Raw genomic sequence first — 22206 nt, 5'->3', positions numbered from 1 at the left:
GCAGGAGACCCTAGTTCTCATCCCCATGCTGCCTGAGGCAGAGTAGGGATTTTTACCCCTCCCAAGAGAGCAGACTAACCCCTGCACTATTGGGTGTCCTAGCATGGGATTCTCTCCTGTGAAGCTGTTCCACTTTGCATAAAATACTTAAAGAGTCACTAAGCCGGTGGGAAGATGGTATAGCTCATTGACGGGGCACTCATTCAGGCAACCCAGGTTCCAGTTCCTGTTCTAACAGCTAGCTTAGTATTTCCTACAAAGGGAGACAGCTTCCACAGCTGCACCAGACAGCTATACCCACTAGCTGGGTGGTTAGGGCACTTGGCTGGGGGATGGAAGAACTGGGCTCAAGTCGCTTTTCCACATCAGGCAGAGCGAGGAACTGAAACTGGGTCCTGGCTAAGTGATTTTGCTACTATATAATACTTGTAAATATAGAGATCAAGAAAGTGCTGAGCTGCCTTAAGTACTGTGGCAGGTTCACAGCATCTCTGCTACACCTGTTCTTAAAGTTTCTTGGAGGAAGCTCTCTACTGTGGAAAAACCATGGGGGCGGAGGGGTCTCACTTGCTCCTTTCTCAGCCTCATCCCTACCTACAATGAACTACTGGGCTCCAGCCCTCCTGCTTCCCACTGTGAGCTTTGCTCAGCAAGTGCAACTGAGAGACACTCCAGGTAGAGACTCGTGCACCTCACCCAGTTTGTGCGGTGACACTCAAGCAGCATTTTCAAAGCAGCGGAGTCTTAGTTACCTAGAACATAGCGCTGACAGTGCTTAGGTTAGCAAAGAGAAAAGAAAGTTAAAGCATAGCCAATCCGATCAGCCTACAGCAATACACCAGCCAAGCTGTAATGAGCTTCGTTTTCAGTCCGTCTGTCTCAGACTTCCTTCCTTCCTTAGTCAGGTGAGATAGCTCCAAGCTTCTTCCAGAAGTCAACTCTTTATTCCCTCACCTCATACCCTTTCATGTCCTTTTCCTCAGGCTGAGGTCTCTGCTCAGCTTCCCTGGTGAGAGGCAAGAAAGGCCTCCTTCCTCTGAGTCATTGGTCAGTAGGTGTAGTAGAAAGAAAGAGCCTGAGACATGAGGCCTGAAACAAGAGGTCTGAGGCCTGAACTAAAATAGTCAAGCTCTGATAATATAAGGCAGAGTTAGCAAGAGTCAGGCTAAGCCAGGCTCTGCCCTGTTACAAAGCAGCGGCCTGCTTGGAGGTTCACTGTCTGATACGTGAACTTGGCAAGAATGGGGCTGGTGTTGCAAAAACACAAGCACTCCTAGGCACCAAGTATTCACATAAACCCATTCCAGAAGGGTAGGACCAGAACACTCGGTTACAGGATTACAGTGTAAACACGCTCCCTGAAGATGACACAAGGACACACTGATCCCTCTTAAAGACAAAGGTCAGGATGACAGAGTGATGGATAGAGATGTTTTGAGTGAAACCAACAGGTACAAGGGAGAGGGTGGTAACTAAATGCATCAGAGGGACACTACCTAACTTATTTGTATCAGTGTATAAAAGAGGGTGTGTCTCTTTATCCAGCCAAGGGGGCAATGGAAATTCCCACCATTCACTGAGCTGAGTCCATTGTAATGGGGATACATGTCTTAGTATCCCCATAGGGTCTGCCCATAGGGTCTGCCCGGTGCTATTTCCATACTTCATTTGCAATAAACCTGGCCAAGTGCCTTTGCTATGGAACCAAGTCTGTGGTCTTTTGGGGCTTTTCCAGTAAAGTCTGATATGTCAGCTATCTGCACAGGGATGGGACAGCACACAGCAAGAACACACACACAGATAACAACTAATGACACTAGGGAGCAATGTCTTGGTAACGAGGCTTTCTATTGTCTGCTTGGATTTTCCACCGATATAGAAGAGCCTTGACCACTCCTTTTTAAATGGCCTACTCCGCTAGCATGCACACACCCGTGTCTCTCAGCCTGCCCTTCTACCCCCACACAGGGGAGCCATGAAAAGTATACAGAAAACTGAGGCACACGTAGGCTTCATTCAAATATTTTAAAAAATTCTCACTTCATCCCATGTGACTGACTTCAGGAGAGGATTCACGGCTATAAGTACCAGAAAAGACGTGCCTCCCTTTAGGCCTGAAACTCCCTTGGAGAGATGAGGTTTAGACCTCACCCCCTCCTCAGCATTTCCTACTGGCTGGCTTGGGCAGGTCCCCACTCATGGTGCTGGCTTTGATTAATTCAATTCCTAGGGGCTTGGCAGCCCCTACGCCTCCTATAGGGAACCTGGGTGCCAGGGCTGCGTATTCTACTAGGTGCCAAAGTATCTAAAGTTAGATTCAGAATTACAACATTTTAGTCTCCTTTGTCTCCTTTGTGAAGCTAGTCCCCTCTACTATACTGGAGTCAATATACTGTATTCCCCCCCCCCAAAATTAGAATGACTCTCCCCCTTGTTTCCACCCTGGTCTCTTTCTGCTATTTTCCGCTGCCACCCCACTCCCATAGTCTGTCCAGTAACATTCAAGGGGAATCAATTTTTGAAACCTACAGCAGTAGAGTGGGTTGAACTGCACCTGGAGAAAACGATCGCATTCAGTCTTTGGATGTCTGCACAAGGCAATAATGGGCAAGGGTAAGGAGGTGGGATTGTGTCTGGAGAGGGATTTAGTAAAACCATTACTGGATGCCGTGTGCAGAAAGATGCTGAAGATTGGCAAGGTTCAGAAAAGAGCTAGAAGAATGATTAGAGGTCTGAAAACCAGCCTTATAGCGAATGACTCAAGGAGCTTGATCTATTTCATTTAATCAAAAAGAAAGTAAGAAGCAATAGTCCTGGACCATACCGATGTTGGAAGGGAAAAGATATCTGACCTTAGCGGGCTCTTTCATTCAGCAAACAAAGGCATAACAATATCCAGTGGCTGGAAGTAGAAGTTAGACAAATTCAAAGCAGAGGCAGGAGAAATATTCTTAACAATGAAGGCAGTTTGCCACTGGAACTACTTATTGGATGTGTTCAATTCTCCATTACTTGCAAACTTTAGAAAGGGCCCCAATCTCAATTGAAAAGATATTCTCTAGTTCAGCTCTGAGGTAGTGGGCTTGGCACTGTTTAGGAGGAAAGCACAGTGGTTATCAGAGTGAAGTTCTATGGCCTGTGTTATGCAGGAGGTCAGAGTGGTCCTTTCTAACTTTAAAATCTCTGAATTACACAAAAGGGGTCAGAGGCTACGGACAAATATAGTATTCTGGTGGGCCTGTCGCTGTCCCACCGCCATGAATGAGAGTGTTCGGTGAGCCAGCAGTGCAAGGCTTTGGTCACCATTCATTTGAGGTGGAGTGTGAACACATGAAACACCTTTGGGCACCACCAATTCACACGTTGCTGTCCTGCAGATTTGATGATAGACACCCCCCACACACTGACAAAGCCCAGCGGCTCCTTGCGCCTCTAAGCAAAGATTTAACATCAGAGCGCTGTAGGAGTTCTTACATTACTACCAGCCCACTGCTCTCAGAAGGTGCACTCCTCTATGTTCACAGCAGCACAAACAACAACGTGTGTCAGCGGCAAGCCCATGGTGTGTAGTACTCTTTACTGTGTTGTGACCTCAGGCAAGTTATTTAATCTCTCTGTGGCTCTGTAAAGTGGGGATGATGTTCCTTACTTTGCCTATATTCTCTATTTAGATTGTGAATTATGTGTCTGCACAGTGCCTAGCACAGGGGCCCTGACCTCAGTTGCAGCCTCTAGGCTGTACAGTAATACAAATATATCAGTAATAATTCCCTTACGTCTTGCATCACTTTGTTACCATCATAAACATAGAGTGCCACACTTCCAGTGTCAACAAGTTACACTATATTCTTCCAGATGAACAAAGTCTGCTTTGTGGAGCGTTTTTGAATCCTTTATGATGATGGGGTGTTTTTGCCATAGCACTTCTGTATAAATTGCACTAATGATTATGGGCCCCACTATGGATAAATTACTTTCAAATACTAGTGTGTAAGTAAACAGTCTCAAGTTCCATAAGCATTTTCCATCTAACAGGGAAAGGACTCTGTAAGAAAGTCTGATCTGTTTATTAATGATTCCTGCCCTTCCTTCAGTTTTTAGTTACTGGTAAACCATGCCAATTATCACTGAAAAAAGTCTTTCACTTCACCCTGCTTCACCCACAGACTAGAACTAATGCAACATCATGAGACGACGTAATGAGAAATGATCCGACTTTCCCAGGGCTGGTGATGCATTGCCTTGGATCAGCCTGAGACTGAAAGACCACTTGAGAATGTCCACAGGCAGATCTCAGTTGGAAGGACAAGAAGAAGCTGTCAGAGAGCTGAGTTCTTAGTGCAACAGCAATCAAAATGAGAGTCTGCGAAATCGGCAAGTGATGGATGTCAGCAGCATTCAGCCAGATGGCTAGCTCCATTCTGTCAGTCAATTTGCACAAAATACGGAAAGCTGATCAGTTGATCCACTTTCTTCTGAACAAACCACCAGCCTTCAAACACTGCACACTTAGACAGACTTTGCTAATAGAAAATGCCATAAAGGGTCAGTCCATTGGTCTCTGTAGTGCAGGACGCTCTTTCCAGTAGCAGCTGGCACCAGATATTTCACAAAAATGTACAAAAATCTAGACCTCTATGTTCAGTAATGGAATAACCTTCCCACCCTATAGACACTTTACCTAACCTCACCAATGCCCCACAGCATAAGAGTTTATCTGTTTTACACGATTTTAATTCAATTTAATGGAACGATGAAGGCTCAGGACCCAGATGCACATCAAACCCATTTGCGAATCAGAGCGCAAGGTCCCACATTGTTCATTACACACACAGGTGCAAATCCTAAATCTGAGCATTAAATTCATTTAGTCAATTTCACCCCAACATTGCTCACATGAGGGCTGAACAAGCAGATTTGTTGCACATCCAAATTTTGGCAGTCTCTGTCTCCAAGAAAGGCTCCTCAGAGAGGTCACGCTTGTCAACGGTGGGAGTATCCTACAGGAGATGTGTACATAGGGATGGGTTAGGGTGTGTACATGCCAAGAGATGTGGAACGTATCCCCTATGTATGGGCCATTTCATGGTTCCTCCCTTGGAAGAGAACCTCTCCGTACAGGCAGTGGGAAGGCAGAGCCAATGTGATCAGTTTCCACTCCCAGATTTCATACCTAGTGACAGCTTTTCAGGTGTATATGTATGCACAGCTCAGATAGAAGTCCAGCCCACAGTCCCAAACTTACCTTTCCCCTGAACATTAAAGATGAAAACCACATACCAATATCACAGTTAAGGAAGAAACATACTATACCCAGGGCCGGCTCCAGGCCCCAGCACGCAAAGCGCGTACTTGGGGAGGCATGCCGCGGGGGGCGCTCTGCCGGTTGCCAGGAGGGCAGCAGGTGGCTCCGGTGGACCTCCTGCAGGCGTCCCTGCGGAGGGTCCGCTGGTCCCGCAGCTCCGGTGGAGCCTCCGCAGGGACGCCTGCGGGAGGTCCACCAGAGCCGCAGGACCGGCGAGCTGCAGAGCGCCCCCTGCAGCGTGCCGCCGTGCTTGGGGCGACAAAATGGCTAGAGCCGGCCCTGACTAGACCCTCGACTACTGACAGCATGTGGGGCAATATTGCACATTATTTACTTTTCATTTCCTTGGTTTTGCTGGGTTTTATCTAAGCTATGGAAGTGCAAACTAATCCTTTTGCTATCTCTGCTTCAGATTCAGCTTCTGCCCCTCTCACTCCCAATACTTATTTTGATATCTACCTAGGTTTTTATGTTCAGCTTGGTTCAGGATTATCAGTTTGGATCAGTTTATTATTTAGTAACAAGCTAGATTCAAGTTCTTCTCTGATTTAAACGTCAGAAGAGAACTTGGTCTCAAGATTTCAAATAAGGGGTTTGCCTTTTTATACTAGACTTATGGCATCCTTCAAAAGGAGCAGTGCAGATAGTTCTGTGACACGCTATCATACCAGTGCAGTTACCAGTCCAGCTACTTTAAGATGCCTGGTAGATTTATTCCAGTTCCACATAAATACCATTATAGCAATTTCTCCACAGTCTCCTTGGATTTCAGCAGTGTTTGCCTGGGTGCCACTGAGGCCAGAATGTGTCCAAGAATTAGTACAGATAGATGAGCTGGTTTAGGTTATGTAAGATCCAACCTAAACCTTTGCCTCAAATTGGACTTAAACCAAAATTAATCCTATTCCAGGTGGCTGAATGTGTTTAAGCATTTTATGGTCATTCTGAGGATGGGAAAACAAAATACCACAAAGACAGCCTTTCACACTGTTTCCAGCCCCACCACCTAATACAAAAATCTCACAAGAAAAATAAAGTGTTCTCATGACATTCCTAAATAATTTTACCAGAACTAAGAGGCTTAATTAGTTCAAATATACTTCCAACCCTTTTGAGAACATCCAACCAGTGACTGATTCCCACTACAGCTCATGGTAGGACAAGAGTAGGAAATGGACGTGTAGAAGGATTGACTCACTGCTGGAGATCTCCCCTCACAGCTGGGCTTGTGGTAGCAGACTCTTTCCTCTCTAGCACCCTCAGCTGATGGTTGCCCCAGCCCTGCAGTGGGGTTTCTCCTCGTGCCTCAGTCCTCCAGCCAGGTCACATTTTAGTTACACCTTTTTCCACTTCCTTCCTTTCAATCACTGTCAACAAGAGCATTGCTTCAAGTCCTACCTTCTTGTAACCACCCACTTACTTTGTGAATGCAGATTTCCATTCTTCCCACCCCTGCTCCATGCAAATAGCAAAGAAATGATCCTGGACTCTTTACTTTACACAAACAAAAATATCCCAATCAAACTAATTAAAATAGCTTGTTTGCAAAATCTCATCATTCCTAACTGAAAACATCTCTCTTCTCAAGAGCACTGGGTTTCTTTGTAACTATATTATGATTCCTCAATGGTAAAATGCTCATGTGAAGTCATTATGGGTTCAATCCTGAAAGGTGCTGAGCAGAGCATCTCCCAGGAGGGGTCAAATGCCTTCAGTGCCATCCTTTGATGGAAGTTGAAGGAGCACAACACTGCACAATCACAGCCTTTTATAGTTGTGTTAAACTTTTGCAATAGAACCCCAAATCAGGAGAAATTCAGTTCTGCTTATATATTTTTAGAGACCTTAAACAAACCTAGAATCCAAATCAAACTGAGCCAATTTTATGGTTTTGATTGGAAACTAGGAAAAGCTCAGTTCTGCAACTTTTGGACCAAAAATGGGTTTCAAATGAGGTTTGTGTTGAGTTTTTCAGGTCAACTTAGAGTTGGGGGATGCAATGCAAACTTCCAATCCAGACTTCAAACCTCTTAGGTCCAGATATTCAGCTCTGAAGGGCTGATTTGGTCTGCTATAAAAATAGGTTGGACTCATCAAATCTGGATCCGAGAGATCAAGAGTGTTCAGTTCCAGCATTGTACTTCAAGCCCACCATTAGTTCATTCAAACCACAGATTCACAATCTGCAAAGTCACCTAAAGAGAGAGGGAGAAAAAAAAAGTTTGTGCCAAACCCTGTAAACTAGACCTGGTCATATATATTTTCAGACAAAACATTTTTCTGTCAAAAAGTGGCGATTTGTCAAATGTTTCATGGAACAGTGCAGATTTCCATAACATTTCATTTAAAATAGAATGGGGCATTCTGATAAGATCAAAACAATCTTTTTTGGAAAGTTTGAAATGAAACATTCTTATTTTAACCTTTCAATGTTCTGTTTCGAAATTACTTTGTTTCAGTTTTAGATATGTAGCTAATTAAAATTGTAACAGGTGAAAATCAGAATGAAACGTTTCAGTTTTATTGAAACAAAATGTTTCAAAGACCCAAAATAATTATTTTGCAATTTTGTTCCATGGGAAATTTAAAAAGAAATGTTTTGTTTTGAAAAGGAAAAATTATTCAAAATGGCAGAATTTCCCATAAATTGGAAAATCCAGTGCCTTCCCATCTATACTATAAACAAAAGCCCCCAGGTTTGGCACTGCTTTCTTCCGATAACAGGCAGTCCTTGGATTTATGACACAATTGGTTCCAATCCATTCCATTGCAGGACAAAGCATCGTAAAATCTAAACCAATTGTCGTAAGTCAAATCAGGGTGTCAATGTAGAAATGTCATAAGTGCAGTTTATCGTAAGTCAAACATCGTAAAGTCGAGGTCTTCCTGTACAGTACTTAATGCATTTAAACCCAATCAAAGCTGGGTTTGGCATTTGGTAACTTTATTAGTTATATGGAACTTCTCTGAATAACAAAACTTCGAAATTAAATAAAATCATAACAGAATTTACAACTTGAACTCAATTTTGACATGTAATTTATTATGTTTTATGCTTTGCAAACTTCTTTATTACAAAATAAATCATTAAAACACACAATTACAATTCTCAAGACTGTACTAAAGGAAAATAAGGCAGAAAATAAAAATGCAAACTAGTTGTACACTTTTGCTCTCTCTTCCCCTCACCCCAGAGACTGCATTTCTGTAAATTTTATGTCCGATTTAATAGTAGATTATTGCTCATCATGGCATGTGCACATATTTGTAATTCCCTCCACTACAGGACTTGCTTGCTGAAATTCTATGGCCTGGGTTATGCAGGAGGGCAGATTAGATGATCACAGAAATTCCTTCTCACTCTAAAATGAACGAAGCACTTAAACTCGTGAAAACTCCCATTGAGTTTAATGAGATTACTCACATGCACAAAAGTTACTCATTTGCTTCAGTGTTTTCAAGATCAAGGCCTTTGGCTCTATCACCAGCAAGCAGAACAATAAAGAAGCAGAAAAGGATGCCAACTGGGAACCTATCCTTAACTTTCCCTTTGTTAAGCTAAACAGACTGAGTTCCTTGACTCTATCACTAAGACGTGTTTTCTAATTCTTTTTCTCATGGCTCTTCTCTGAACCCTCTCAACAGCCTTCTCGAATTGTGGGCCTCAGAGCTGAACACACAATTCCAGCACTGGTTGCATCAGTGCCAAATACAGCAGAAAAATAACCCACCTACTCATGATTCCCCTGTTTATGCACCCCAAGATTGCATTAGTCCTTTTGGCCACAGCATTGCACTGGGAGCTCATGTTCACCTCATTATCCACCAGCACCCCTAAATCTTGTTCAGAATGAGTGCTTCCCAGGATATAGTTCCCCATACTGTAAGTGTGGGATACATTTTTTGTTCTGATGTGTATATATTTACAGTTAGCCATATTAAAATCCATATTGTTTGCTTGCACCCGACTTATCAAGCCATCTAGATCGCTCTGTAGCAGTGACCTTGTAACAGGATTGCACTCATGTCTCACAGGTGCCCCCAGCTAAGTGCATGGGCCTGCACACTCTCTCTATTTGTGGTGGGGCTTTGCTGACTCACCCCTCTGGCCCAGTCAGACACAGTCTGTCTGTGAGATAAAGGCAAAGCAAACCCCTTCCGGGGTACAAGTCCAACAGGGGCCTCTCTCAAAGCCCTCTAACGTCTCTCTCAGTTGGTCCTGTATGGGGACACTTTGGCAAACCAGTAAAGTGCCTGAAACCACTATGGCTTGTTAAAAGCAACCTAGTCAGCAGGTTGTAAAGTGGCCATGCAGCTTGATCAAGGCAGGAGGGGAGGGGGGTTTTGGGTGCCTCAGAAAAGGCAGCTTGTCCCCACGTCCTTCCTGATAAGAATTGTGTTGAAGTTGCTGATACATGCGCTTTAAAAGAGCAGGATGTGCCCCAGGAATGTCTATTGAGGTCTCAAGGCTGCAAACTCTGGAAAAACCCACACCTGGTTAATCAGTAATCAGAAGGAACCTCTTTGCTTGACCATTGAAACTGCTTACTTAAGTTTTCTTTAAGGGACATGTCATTCTATTACTAATGTATAAATAAGGGGGAAATGCTCGAGATAGTTGGACTCATTTGGGGACTCTTTTGGACTCTCCCTCTGGATACATCATGCGGTCCCCACCAGCAGACAGAAGATTTGGCCACTGGAAGCATGCCGCTGTGTCACTCAAGGGCCACACCCAGCTTTGGTAATTATCAAGGGTTGGGGGAGTGTTACTAGCCTGTTGCTGACATGCATAAGTGCTCAAGATTAAGTAAAGTTTAGCTTTAAGTGAAAGCACTCTTGTGTTGTCCTGTTTGTGCCAGCCATCTATCAGTTGGATGGTTGTGTCTCCCCTGATTTATTTCCTGACACCACCCTGCACAGAGTAAAATTTACCAAGAGCTTTGGGTTGAAAGAACCCCAGGCAACAGTCCCTGCTCCAGAACAGAGTGGTGCCCCACAGCTCCTTCCCTGGAGGCAATGTCTGTGCACCCTGAGGTGCCTCAATGCCCAAGCCACTCCCCACAGTGACTAATGAGGCAGGGGGGGACCCAGGCCCACCCACTATTCCAGGTCCCAGTCCAGGGATCCTGTAGATAGCAGCTGTCACTGTGTGCCTTTATCTAAAGTCATGCTACTATTCTAATTCCCTGGGCCACTTCTCCATGGCCCTGAGTCATCTTCACCCTTACCTCAGGGTCTTGTCCTGATGTAGTCCCTGCAACCAGCTCAGGGCTCCTTCTCACTCTCCCTGGCTTCTGGAAGCACTACCCAATCTGGGGTCCTACAGCTGCCTCAGCCAACCACACACCATCCACACTCCTCCAGCTCTAGCAATGAACTGAATTTGCTCTGGCCCTGAAGCTATTCTTATACTAGCCTGCTGGGCCCCGATTGGCTACGTCCCACACAGACACTCTAGGCAGCTTGGAGGACCTCTCTACTGCCCTTTTCTGGGGCAGGGTGTGGCAGGGCTACAAGGCTTCCAGCATGGGGCCTCAGGGCCTGTTCCACCCCATCACAGACCTGTTCTCTCTACTATTTGCCATTCTCCCAATTTTTGCGTGAACTGAAAACTTTATCAGTGATGATTTTCTGTTTTCTTCCAGGTCATTGATGAAAATTTTAAATAGAGCAGGGCCAAGCACAGATTCCTGCAGGACCTCACTAGAAACACAGCTGCCTGATATTATTCCCTAGTTATGTTGTAATACCTATCAGTGAGCCAACTTTTAATCAATTTAATGTTTGCCATATACATTTTATATGGTTTAGGTTCTTAATTAAATGTTATGTGATACCAGGTCAAATGCCTTACAGAAATCCACATCAACACTATTATCTTTATCAATCAAACTTGTAATCTCATTAAAAAAAAGATATCAAATTAGTTTGACAGGATGTATTCTCCATAAGCCCTTGTGGACTGGCATTAACTGTATTACCCTCCTTTAATTCTTTATTAATCAAGCCCGATACCAGCTGCTCCATTATCTTGCCTGGAGTTGATGTCAGCCTGACAGGCCTATAATTACTCAGGTCATCCCATTTCCCCTTTTTAAATATTGGCACATCAGCTTTCTTCCAGTCTGCTGGAACTTTGCCAGTGTTCCAAGACTTATTGAAAATCAACATTAATGGTCCAATGAGCTTCCCAGCCAGCTCTTTTAAAAACTCTTCAATGCAAGTTTTCTGGACCTCCTGATTTTAAAAAATTGAACTTTAGTAGCTGATTAACATCGTGCTGAGATACGACTAGAATGTAAAGAGTGTCCTCATCATATGATGAGATTACAGCTATTTTTCCCCAAATACAGAACAGAAATATAGGTTGAACACTTCTGCCTTTATTGTGCTTTTATTGATAATTCTAACATTTCCTGAGTCTTGTGTTTGCCCATTACATTTCCATGCCGCTAGACTCCACTCACAGCAAACTGTTTCTCAAGTGCTAACAAAAATAAACCTAGACAGAGAAACCAAGGAAAAAGAAATAATTACACACAGCCATCAGTTTGTGTTATCATACATAGAGATTTATGCGTTTCTGGCTTAGTGGGGCTTTATTCCCGTCAAACAATTTTAAAAATATAAAATAAGGCACCTCCTTGCATAAAAATACATGTAAAAATATCCCCTAAAGATTATGTTCATTATAATAACACACAAATGACTATGTATGAGCTTCACAAGGTGCCATAAATCACAATCTTTAATGAAGATCTTTTGTTCATGGTCCTCATGGCTGTTTTTACATTTCCCTACAGGTTACTCCTAACCATAATGATGGGTGAATAGACAAAAAAACCCAAAACTTTTCTCCATTCATCTCAGTGTGATTTTAAGTAAATGTTTTATATTGCCCTGCTATTCTCAGCATAGTATCCAGTAATGAATTCCTGAGTGACTTGTGCCAACCTTAGAAATCATGTAAAGCATTTAAATAAAAAAAGAAGAAAAAAAGACAATCCAACTACTGTGTTATCTGCAGTCAAACAATGAGCCAAATATCCCCAGATTTAGCTGTATTGTTACTGGTTGCCTTGAGACCCATCAAAATCTCAAACCCCCTGCTTAATTAGATGAGATGGCAAAACTGGCTGAAATCCGTGGAGTTAACAGGGCTTTTATATTTATTTAAGTAGTATTTAGCCAAGGTCTCAAACAGCCGCATAAATAACCAATTTTTTAATTAAACAATAGGTTCCAACCCTCTTTGTAGCTTCCCCCATCTTCCCCTACCCCCCATACACGTATTAACTTGCAAATCTGTCTTTTTTTAAGAGCCAAAACTAGAAACGCAGCAGGTTGTGCACTGGAGGCTAATCTCTCTGCTAGTGAATTTCAGTCAGTGAAGTTGTGTCCATTTACACCAACAGAAAATTTGACCCAGAGCACTTCCACGGTGGAGGGAAGGAAGGAATTCTCTCCCTGGGCCACTTTAGCCCTCTCTGAAGTACAGGTAGCATGTCCCTGCCTGAAGAGAATACAGTATTCAGTGTTGTGGTAGCTATATGGGTCCTAGGATATTCAAGAGACAAGGCAGGTGATATTATATCTTTTATTGGACCAACTTCATATGTTTCCACCACAGCTTCAACAACCACTATCAGTCCATTACAGCTCTCTCTGGAACACTCCCACACCAACATAGATTTCTTGGATACCTTAATCAGCTTCAGCAATGGGACCCTACAGCCAACTATATACAAAAAAACCATGGATCCCCACACAGACCTTTACAGATCCAGCAACAATCCCAAACACACCAAGAAACCTGTTATTTACAGCCAGACATTTAGATACCACAGAATATGCTCCAAGGAGAAGGTCCAGGATATATACCTTAACACAGTTAAAATGCCTTCTCCAAACAGAGACTCTTCACCAGAGCAGTAGATCATATCACGGGATGGGCCATCCAAATATCCTGAGAGAACCTGCTTTAACACAGAAAGAAAAGCCCATCTGACCATACACCCTTAGTTGTCACCTACCCCTCACCCGTACTGGAACCTATACAGGGTATCATCAAACAACTGCAACCCATACTTGATGGGGACCCCCATCCTGAAAGAAATATTACCCTCTTCTGGCCTTCAAACAACCCCCGAGCCTCTTCAAGCTCATCATCAGAAGCAAGATCCCTACAGACCAGGACATAGCCACTCAAAGTGACACCAGTCCCTGCCAAAACAACAGATGCAAAACCTGCCCACATATCTATACTGCTACAGTGATCAGCAACCCCCCACAGCATACCCTTCAAGATCCTTGGATCCTACACAACATGTGGTGTACCTCATCCAATGAACTGCCTGCCACAATAATAACTATATAGATGAAACCAGACAATCACTACTCACACAGGAAAATGATAAAAGACAAAAACACTGTATCCCCTGTGGGTGAATACTTTTCACAATTGTGTCTGACCTATCAGACCTCAGCCCCAAAGGAAACCTGCCCAACATTTTCAAAAGAGGAGTCTGGGATCTTAAATTCATAACTTGGTTAGATACTAAAAAGCATTCACTGAAGAGAGACAATGGATTTATGGCTTAATACAACAATCTATAATGCACTAACAACCTTTCCCCAGCTGTTCCCTACCTCCTTCCTTTCCTCCCTATGACTGGAGAGACGTTAACAGGCCACTTCACCTTGAATGGACGCTTGAAATCTGTGTTAACTACGTATGCTAAACAATCTGTTCCATCTTGTCTTTAACTCTGACATTGTGAGTAAGTTTCCCAGACCTGAAGAATGGCTCTGTGTAAGCTCAAAAACTTGTTTCTCTCACCAGCAGAAGTTGATCCAATAAAAAAATATTACTGCATCCACTTTGTCCCTTAGGGGAATACTAGAAGAGGTGTTCTGCAGGAATATTGTGGTCTCCACCTTCCACTGCCATCTTGCCCCCATCCCTTCATCCCTCAGCTGTTCTTTGCTGTGCAGAAAGCCTCTATGTTAGCTGCACTCCTTGCTACACAGGGCTGAACACTACCTACCTGGACTCCCCTCTCTATCCAGCCCCCCTACTGCAGCAGAACCACACTGGTTCCACACTGCACATGGGGACACCCTGCCCACGTAGAAACTGGGTGTGTTCCTAAACTCATTGGGCCAGATCTTCAGCTGGTGAAAACCAGCATCATTTTGTTTACTTCAGAGAAGCTACAAAAGTTTACAGCAGTTGAGGATCTGGATCATAGCTACCAATATTTTGGTCCATCATTTCCATTATATGTATATTCCCTAAAACAGAGAAAGTCCTGTAGGAGAAAAAATGTCTGCCATTGTAGAGTCCCTTGGCCACACATCTTCCTGAAAGGACTTTCATTTTTCCATGTAGATGCTCTGATGATATTGACACTAACTCTGAACTCACATACATTAGATGTAGGCTAGGAAGGATTAGTGTTTTATTGGTAAATGTCTGTGAACTTCGACACACTGCACACACACACAAAACAACAAAACTTGATTTCTATCCATAACAACCAACATTTACAGATACGCAAAGTATGAAAAATGCTATTAGAGAACATATGAGAGTTTGATGTAAGGCTATTTACTTTGCATGTTTTGATATGTGATATTGACAATTTGTGTTTTAATTATTATAAAGCTTTAACTTTTGAATTTCAACATCTACTGTCATTAAGTAATAGTCTGATCTCCATACAGTTTCCCACAACTGTGGGCATTTACACTGATAAAAATAAAAAAGTGCTTAAAAATAAGTGTTGATATTACCCACCGAAATTATAAAAAATAAACACTAAATTCTCCCAGGCCTGTTTGCAACTAAACAAAGCCAGTTTTCCTTTGTGCGTCTTGATTTTTCATATTTCTTGGAATAAGATTCTCTTACTTGGCCATTCAAGTCATCACTTTGTTCCTCAGTTCATTTTCTTTTCATGTTTAGTTTAACAGCAGACTCTAACTACTGAGACCTTGTTCTTTTTGTATGCTAGAGATCTATGCTTGAGATGCTCCGACGTGTTCCACTGTGGCAGGCTGGCTGTTATTTAATCAAGTGTTCATGATGCAGCAGCCTCAGTTTTTGGGTCATGTGCTTAGCATAGGAAATGGAACAATGCAACCTCCCTACCTGTCAGTGTGAGCCAGCACAGCACAGAGTCTTTCTTCATCCTCCGTCTTTAGAAAAGTGGTGTGCTGTTAAACGGAAACACCCCCTAGGTAACATGATGTGCATCTGTGAGCGGATATAGATTAGGAGTGTGGAGAGCAATGATAAGAATTTCACTGATTACCAAAATACCAACAGGAAGTGCAAACAGGCACATACCTCCTAATCTGTAATTTCTAAAATACTATCAGGCAAATCCTGGGTTTGTTTGGTGCCACAGAAGAGGCCTGTTCCTGGAGGTTTGAAAAGCAGCAGGTTTAGCAGTGTTAATTAATGAAACTTTGTTGGTTTTCTATTTGTGAGGTAGGAGGAGAAGAGAAGGGAGGAAGATGTCTCAAGTATTAGGATAACTTGTACAGAAGTGCCTAATTATATGAAATTAGCATTCAGCCCAGCAAATTACAGGCAGATGAAAATGCTGCATGGAGCACAGCCAGGCAAAGGAGTTTGGATTTTCAAGGACATAGTTTTTCAGCTGGTGACATATGTCCTTTGTCTAGCTATATAGAGAGCTCTACAGAAAGCATGATCATGCTGCACATACATTTTAGAAGTCTCTTACTTTCTCAGTACCTGAGAGACGTACAGAACTCGGTGGGAGTCATGTCAAACTCACATCATAGAATCATAGAATATCAGGGTTGGAAGGGACCCCAGGAGATCATCTAGTCCAAACTCCTGCTCAAAGCAGGACCAATTCCCAGCTAAATCATCCTAGCCAGGGCTTAGTCAAGCCTGACCTTAAAACCTCTAAGGAAGGAGATTCCGCCACCTCCCTGGGTAACCCATTCCACTGCTTCACCACCCTCTTAGTGAAAAAGTTTTTCCTAATATCCAACCTAAACCTCCCCCACTGCAACTTGAGACCATTATTCCTTGTTCTGTCATCGGGTACCACTGAGAACAGTCTAGGTCCATCCTCTTTGGAACCCCCTTTCAGGTAGTTGAAAGCAGCTATCAAATCCCCCCTCATTCTTCTCTTCTGCAGATAAAACAATCCCAGTTCCCTCAGCCTCTCCTCGTAGGTCATGTGCTCCAGCCCCCTAATCATTTTTGTTGCCCTCTGCTGGACTCTTTCCAATTTTTCCACATCCTCCTTGTAGTGTTGGGCCCAAAACTGGACACAATACTCCAGATGAGGCCTCACCAATGTTGAATAGAGGGGAATGATCACATCCCTCGATCTGCTGGCAATGACTCTACTTATACAGCCCAAAATGCCGTTAGCCTTCTTGGCAACAAGGGCACACTGTTGACTCATATCCAGCTTCTCATCCACTGTAACCCCTAGGTCCTTTTCTGCAGAACTGCTTCCTAGCCATTTGGTCCCTAGTCTGTAACAGTGAATGGAATTCTTCCGTCCTAAGTGCAGGACTCTGCACTTGTCCTTGTTGAACCTCATCAAGTTTCTTCTGGACCAGTCCTCTAATTTGTCTAGGTCACTCTGAATCCTATCCCTACCCTCCAGCATATCTACCACTCCTCCCAGTTTAGTGTCATCTGCAAACTTGCTGAGGGTGCAGTCCACGCCATCCTCCAGATCATTAATGAAGATATTGAACAAAACCGGCCCCAGGACTGACATCACTACAGTACTACCAACTATCCAAACCACAAGGAAAACTTTAAATGACCTGAGGAACACTGGATATGGTTCTGCTGGTTGCTTCCTCCCCACTCACTTTCTGCCACTTAGCAGCACCCTAACTAGTCAGCATGTTCTACTATAAGCTCTCGGAGCAGGTGCAAGGCTCCTTCTGTCTGTTAAATCACTTATAATAAACAGGAAAACAATTTACACTTGATTTTTGTGCTCACCTGAAATGGAAAGTGCTGTTTTAAATCCAATGTGACGTGTGTGTCAGGTCATGTAAAGTTTTGTCATGCCACATGGACACGTGTCTCATCATATTATGGGCTGGTGTAGACTCTCATCGCTGAATACAAAATACAACAGACCAGCTGAACATTTGAGTACCAAAGAGGTAACCCACTTAGCAACCACACATGGGAATGATGGTAGGATGCTTCCTGCGGTGACACGCCCAGATAAGAGGGGCTGATACAAAGAGAAGGAGACATACAACCGCTATTGTGCCCTGTGAATGGGTTCCCTTGTATGCCAGGCTAATAATAAAAGGTCACTAATCTCTTCAAAAGTCGGGAAATGCCCCTTCTTTTCCTTGTTTACTGACTGGTCCAGACTTTAAAATACGTACAGTAAAATGTACATGCATTCAGTTACAACGTTTTCTTTTGCCTTAACAACAGGTTAAGAAGTTAACTGGTCTAGCAATATTTCCTGTTATAAGTATGTGCATTCCAAGTAGATGTCAGACCAATAAGATCTGAGCCCTTTAGGGCAGGGTCACTGACTATGTCTATGTAGTGCATAGGGCAAGGTCCTGATCTTGGTTTGGGACTGTAGATACGTTAAAAAAAAAAGATGTAAACTAAACAAAAGCCCAGACTCTTTGGCTGGATGCCTTTTTAATATTTAAAAACTATTTTAAAATTACTTGTAATTAAGGCTCATAGGTGTCCATATAATGTATATTGCGTAGAGTATATAAGGTGACATGGGCTGTTAGAAATCCTCAAAATGCAGCTCTAACTGACTGCTCGTGTGACAAATTGAAATAATTTAGCTTCACAACATCCTGTTGAGGCAGGTAAGTGTTATTAGACCCATTTTCAAATGTGGTTTTCCAAAGTTAAGTCCTGCCTAAGGTCACAGAGAAAGAGCTGGAAATTAAACACTGGTCATTCAAATTAGAATCCAATGGTTTAATTATAAGGCGATACTTCCTCCATTACATAAGGAGTTACTTTCAGTGACCACAGCCCTTTATTTCTGATGTAATAATCCATTAGTTCACACCACCCTTCAACAAGAAGAAAAATTTCACTTATTTTAAACTCTCAAAAGCTTCTAAGTCAAATTTTAAAGTTTTTAGTTAAATATACTTACCTTTTATTCCCACCAGCTCTCTCTCCTATATCGTATGAAATCTCCTTGGCAGAGTCAGGTGTATGGAAAACCAAAAGTGTTGTTGCTTTTCAGATCAGTATCCATTATTTTAAAATACATATAACAGTTGAACATTATGTATTTATGCGGTGGCCTATTCTTCTCTCTTATGTCAGTAATGCATTAACATTTTACTACAGGCGTTGTATTGATTTTACTTTTGCTTATGTCCTGGATGCAAAATAAATTAGTTGCACATTAACAAGTCAGCAGAGAGGATGAGAAGCTAATTTCGAGGATCATGAAACAGAATCTATAATTTTATCCAATATTAAAAAAAACCCTCGATACAAATAGTGCCAGGTTCAGTGGTTTCAAAGTTGATATCCACTATTTAAAATACAATAGTGATTAAAAAAAATGCATGTGGTGTGGTTTCCTTTGGTAGCAAACATGCCTTGATTTGGGTTTTATTATTACATGGACATTGATTTTACTTTTGTCTCTACAATAACAGAGTGAGATGGTCTTTACTGTGAGGCTTAATTCTGAGAGAATAATGGCAGCTGCTAAGTGACAAGCTGTAATGAAAATCCAGATACTTCATTTCAGTGTCTAAATCACAGCTGAATTCTTTGGACAAACCCAGCCAATCAGGCCTTTTCTATACAGCCAACTGTCCTGGGTTAAGGAAGATAAGTTTTTAAATTGTTTTTTTTTTTGTTTGGTTGTTTGGTTCCCCCCCCCGCCCCAGAAAAAAAGGCAAACTCCAACACAGGTTAAATCAGTCTGCAACAGGCTCATATTGATTTAAACAAAATCAATACAAGTCACTTGTACACCTCTTTAAATACATCCACACAGAGGTTTGCATTGGTTGAACTGTATCAAATTAAAACCCAATTTTTGTTACACTGGTGCAATTTGAGCGTGAGGTGCAGGGTGCTCAGCCGTTTCGGAATCTGGTCCCAGACCCCAGTGATATTGAGCTTATATCCTTTGAGATAACTTTCACTCAAACGTTTTTTGTACCGCTTCACAAAAGAAAATGAACTGGTTCCTCAGAGCGTGCAAACTGAAGTCAATGGAACTATGCCATTTACACTGATGCCTGTACTCAGTGTAAGTCCCTCCTGGTAATATAAAGTCAGTCCTGTGTACCAAGACCAATAAACCATTTGAACGTAGGAAAACGACTTTATGTCTCTAGACTAATGCTTTAAATTGATACATATGATCATCTTCAGGAAAGCAGACACTCTGACCTTTCCAAAACTGAAAGTGGTTTCCTAATCAAAATAAGAAAGAAAGGTTGTGCCTACCATCCTTCAAGTCTGATAATGGCAGGCACATAAATTCAACTGACCGGGGAGAGGTGATTAGGATGATGCATTATAGCCAATTCAATAGAGAAGTGAAATATTGAGACAACTCTCAAATACAAATTATTATACTAAATTACCCTCAGCCCACTCCAACGTTGCAGAGAATTAGTCAGGCATCCGGGTGGAATGTTCGGACCATATGGCAGACTGCTTTTTTCTAATGGTGGTGAAGCATCCCAGAGTTTTGCACGTCTAGAATACACAAGGGCTTTCCTGCATTGTAGAATCAGCGGCGCGGGCACATCGGCTACTTCCATTAGAGGACACATCTCCTGGCCTTCCAGTTACAACTATACTTCTGGAGCAATTCAGAATGGGCAAAACCAATTGATTTTGCAGTAATTTGGTTCTTTGGATCTGATGGCAAGCAGACTGCTGGGAAATAAATGCCCAAGTCAGAGATGACAAAGAAGAGATGATGCCCGGTCGGGGCATGAGACCTGGATTGTATCCCCAGCCCTGGCACTGATGTGCTGCCTGACCTTGAGGAAGTCACTTCTCCTTTGTGTCTCAAAATAGGACAGCTAATTAAAACATGACAACAATAGTTTCCCTTTCTATGTTTTCCAGCTGAAGATCTCAAAAGCTCTGCAAACATTAATATATTAACTCTTCCAAGACCTCTGTATAGCAGACTAGAATACGTGGATATACAACATATAAGGGAGGTAATGTAGGTGCATTGGAATTGTAAGTACAGTTGCTGCATCACCAGTTTGTCTGTTTAGTCATCGTCTTCTTCCCATCTTTTTGTCTCTTTTCTTTCCCCAGCCCATTCAGTATTTTCTTCCCTGTTAGTCTGGTGTTTGCGCTGCCTTATTTTTTCCTGCTGTCCCCATTCTGGATCTCAGCACCCTTGGTTGCTGAGTTTGCTCTTTGCGGTTGGCACTCGTCGTGGGGCTGGTATACCCATCATAATACTGCCCGTGCTTTATAAGGAGAGGGCAACAAAAATGATTAGAGGGCTGGAGCACATGACTTTTGAGAAGAGGCTGAGGGAACTGGGATTGTTTGGTCTGCAGAAGAGAAGAGTGAGGGGGGATTTGATAGCTGCTTTCAACTATCTGAAAGGGGGTTCCAAAGAGGATGGATCTAGACTGTTCTCAGTGGTGGCAGATGATTGGTGCTGATTTGTGCAAGGGGTCCTAAGGTCCCTTCCAACCCTTGATATTCAATTTTTCTGTGGTCCCAGGCCCCTTTCTCAGCCCTACACAGGAGATGCAGTTGTGACAGAGATAACAATTTCCTGGACAAGTCTTACTGAATTATGTTAAGTTTTAATGAATTAAGTTTAAGTATTTTAGGAGTCTGTTGTATTACAAATGCAACTATTTATGTGTTATTGTGTGTAACTTCTTTATGGAGGGAGCGGAGCAGAGAGAATGATCAAACCCTTGGAAGCCTCATGAGCTTCAAAGGACCTGTAACAAAGTTCCTCCTCTACCTTGATGGGTCCTGAGCTTATTGGCAGATTTGCTTGCCTCAGATATGCACCATGTGGGTCAGGAAACAGCCCAGAGACCTTCCCCTCTGGTAGAATCCACAGTCCAGGTCAATTCCTCCTGTGTTGGATCAGGAGTTGGGAGGTTTGGGGGGAACCCGGGCCCGCCCTCTACTCCAGGTTCCAGACCAAGGCCCTGTGGATTGCAGCTGTCTATAGTGCCTCCTGGTACAGCTGCACGACAGCTACGACTCCCTGGGCTACTTCCCCATGGCCTCCTCCAAACACCTTCTTTGTCCTCACCACAGGACCTTCCTCCTGGTGTCTGATAACGCTTGTACTCCTTAGTCCTCCAGCAGCACAGCCTCTCACTCTCAGCTCCTCACACACACACCACAAACTGAAGTGAGGTCCTTTTTAACTCAGGTGCCCTGATTAGCCAGCCTTTCCTAATTGATTCGAGCAGTTTCTTCTTAATTGGCTCCAGGTGTCCTAATTAGCCTGCCTGCAAGTTTCTGCTTGTTCTGGAACTGCCTCTTTTACCTTACCCAGGGAAAAAGGCTCTACTTAATCTGGGACTAATATATCTGCCTTCTAACACTCTCCTGTAGCCATCTGGCCCGACCCTGTCACAGATGCTTTTAAAACAATCATCAGACGAGACTGATCTTTTTGCTGAGTGGGTTTCTTAGGAAATACTGGTGGGGACGGAGATGCAAATTACCCAGCTCAAGATCCATCCTTTTGAAGCTGCACCCTGAGGAGAAACCCTTTGTCTGCTGATCATCCTGAGGACAAGACCAGAGGCCCAATCTGGGTAAATGCTCTCACATTCATGCGGGTGTTTGTTCTGAGCTAACAGCTGTTATGAACTTCTGACCTAAGGAAAACGCCATGGGTGGGGCGTTT

Source organism: Gopherus evgoodei, chromosome 4, assembly GCF_007399415.2.
Source record: "Gopherus evgoodei ecotype Sinaloan lineage chromosome 4, rGopEvg1_v1.p, whole genome shotgun sequence".
NCBI classification, from domain to species: Eukaryota; Metazoa; Chordata; order Testudines; family Testudinidae; genus Gopherus; species Gopherus evgoodei.
The sequence above is the reverse complement of the archived record's forward strand: the minus strand, read 5'-3'. Positions refer to the sequence as shown.